The 3,214-nt window shown below is 51.6% G+C and overlaps 1 protein-coding gene across 1 annotated transcript in view; it reads right to left on the bottom strand.

Annotated features, from left to right (window-relative positions):
• stim2b (stromal interaction molecule 2b) overlaps positions 1 to 3,214 on the bottom strand; it is an 860,843-nt gene that overhangs the window by 464,042 nt on the left and 393,587 nt on the right. The window lies entirely within an intron of this gene.

Below are 3,214 nucleotides of genomic sequence, written 5' to 3'. Positions count from 1 at the left end.
CTCCTCCTAATACTACAAGACTCTTTTTATTGATCATGAGAAGGTCGCTGGTTGGAGCGCCGACTGGGCCTGGTGTGTAGAGTTTGCATGTTCTCACGTTTTTGTGTTATAGAAGGCCGTAGTCCAGGCTTAATTTCTGCTTGAACACTCCGGATCCGGCACCTCTGAAATCTGATCTGGCACCTGATTTTGCCGATTCCCCTCTTTAACCGCCCTCCTCCCTTGTCCGCTGTGCACTTTGGATGTTTTGCCAGGTGTCCTCGGAAGTACAAACTCGGGAGGCCGCAAGAACAGAGAACGTGTCCTGTGAGAAATGAGATGCTGCCTATTCCCTGATAGTCACATGACCTTCACATGTTTTAAATGGAAAATTATTTAAACATTACAGCATTCATACAACCATTTATTGTTTTCCCCTCTTTCAAAATATCTACTATGCATAAAAATCATTTTAAATATACTTTGCACAATACAAATAAGCAGATTTTAATATGAATTTCAGCTAATAAAAACCCTTAATGTGTTTATTTCTGTATTAAGATGTTCATGGTGATGTTTATATTCGCTGTTTCATTTAGGGAAACTCCTGAGATAAATAAGTGATATCTGAACTTCCCACCACCAGTCGCAATGACTTCTGGGACTTCTCAAGCGAGATTGGTGCTCAAGTCTGCATCGAACACATCCAGGAAGTTTCACGCATCCTCTGTTCTTGCGGTCTTGAGCATTGGAACTAAACTTTAACAGCTGATGATGACGTTAAACGAGGACGGAAGACCGCTGAAGAGCACATACTGAGAAACGTTTGAGGTTACTAAAGTAACCCTTCGTTCCCCGAGGAGGGGAACGGAAGCACTATAAGTGGATTTGATTGTAAAATCCACGCATTGGGAGGTTCGGTTCAGAAGCTACTCGTCTGAAAGAGTATTGAACGGGCCAATTAAGAATGAATTGGCAGCGCAAGCCTGCGCAGGTGAGCGGCATAAGCAATCAACTGAGTATATAAGCTCACCTGGCGCAGCAGACGCTATCCTTTTTAAGCTGAAGAGACTTTCAACAGCTAAGGGACAGTCATTATGGCGACGGAGTATAGTGCTTCCGTTCCCCTCCTCGGGGAACGAAGGGTTACTTTAGTAACCTCGAACGTTCCCCTTCGGGGGGAACTTCAGCACTATAAGTGGATTTGATTGTAAAATCCACGCATTGGGAGCCCATTGAAAGCGCCATAATGACTGCACCTTACCAACACCCCCGATGAGGAGATAGTCAAGCAAGCGTGACGCACCCACATCATGGGGGGCGCGGTCCTCCAACGTGTCCCTGGCCCTAATTTATCCTACTTCAACAGAAGTTTTACGGATTTATATATATTTTTTGGGGTGTCGTGAGCATCTAGATAATTCTAGGAAATACGACAGTACGTTGGGAAGCGTGCAATCCCGATAGGGAGGACGCTGCGGAGGCCATCCGTTACCCAAGGGGGGATAGATGGCAGAATTTACATATGGACTAGCCCTAAAAAAGGGGGAGTACGCATAGCAAAAGAGTGGTTAGCGGGGAGGGAAGACACGGGTCCGCCCAGGGGGGGGGGGGACTTAACCGTGGCTGAATAAGCATATGGGATCGCCTAGTGGGGACCACGCATAGCAGACACCTTTACCCAAAACGCGGGCTGACCAGCGGGCAGACCTACAACGTAGTGGGCCAGCAAGTGACTCCTCCGCTGAGTCAGTGCTGGGGGCCACGGAGGAATCTGCAGGGCTCACCTGACGGGGAACTTTACTGACAGATAAAAAGGCGCACGTATCTCCGTGTTAGGGAAAATGGCGCAGCAAGCGTGTTTCAACACCCTACCGAATTGTTTCCTCAATCACCAAGGGTTACCTAATACCCTTGAGGAAACCGGCTCCACTCGCAGATTGTAAAACCTTGCAAATGTGTTGGGTGTCACCCAGCCCGCAGCTCTACAGATGTCTGTTAGAGGGGCGCCGCGTGCGCGCGCTCGAGAGGATGCGAAGCTCCGAGTGGAGTGCGCACGCGCTCTCGGGGGACGCGGCTCATCTCGGCTCTGATAGTGAAAGAAAGGCATCCACAATCTAGTGGGAACTTATTTCGGTACGGCACTTCCCTGCTGCCGACCGCTATAACAGACGAAGAGCTGCTCAGATGATCTAAACTCTGAGTGCGGTCCGGATAATACGCAAAACGCGAACTGGACAATAAATAAGGGCTGGGTCTGCCTCCTCCGAGGGCAGCGCTTGCAGGCTCACTACCTCGTATTAAAACGGAGTGGTAGGAACCTTGGGCACATATCGCGGGCGGGGTCTCATACGTGAGAGAAGCCAGCCCAATTACAGGCACGAGTCACTGACCGAAAAATGCCTCCGGGTCCCCGACCCTCTAATCGATATCAACGCGACCAGCAGAGCTGTCTTCAGGGACAGAAATATACTGAGTCGAGGATCGAAGGGATCTGACGCGAGGGCGAGATCCTAAGAGGGCATGAGAGGGGGCGGGGTGGATTAATTCGCTTAACGCCCCTGAGGAACCGGATGATGAGGTTATGCGTTCCCACGGTGCTGCCAGCCACCGCGTTATGAGAGCGGAGATGGCAGCCACGTAACCTTGAGTGTGGAGGGCGACAGCCTGCTCTCCAACTTCTCTCGGCGTAAAGAAAGCACAACGCTGATCTGGCAAATTACGGGGGCATTCAGTGAATAGACTTCACGTCAGGGCATAGGCGCGCTCGGGGAGGGGGCTCTAGCCCGAGTGACGGTATTAGCCACCGCAATCGGAGGTTACCTAAGTCTTCCTCGCGTCTAAAATCTCTTCAAAGATCGGCGAGGGTGCCAGGTGGTGCCCTGTCCCTGAGAGAGTAGGTGCTCTCTCGAAGGGACTGCCAGGGGAGGGCTATCGCGAGGGAGAGCTCTGACATCCAGGTCCGGTTGAGCCAGAGGGGCGCAACCAGCAACCTGTTCCTCATCCTCCCTGACCATGCACAGTAACTGCGCGAGCAGGCTCACTGGGGGAAACGCGTATTGCGCGTGCCCCGAGGCCAGCTGTAAGCCAGTGCATCCGTGCCGAGAGCACTCGGTCAGGGAAAGAACAACTGGCAATGAGCGATCTCGGGGGAAGCAACAGATCGATCTGGGCTTCCCCGAATCGCGCCCATATCAGCTGAACAGACTCGGGGTGGAGTCTCCATGCTCCAGGA

This window comes from Danio rerio, chromosome 7, assembly GCF_049306965.1.
Source record: "Danio rerio strain Tuebingen ecotype United States chromosome 7, GRCz12tu, whole genome shotgun sequence".
Lineage (NCBI taxonomy): Eukaryota > Metazoa > Chordata > Actinopteri > Cypriniformes > Danionidae > Danio > Danio rerio.
This window is presented reverse-complemented; position numbering and strand designations above follow the sequence as displayed.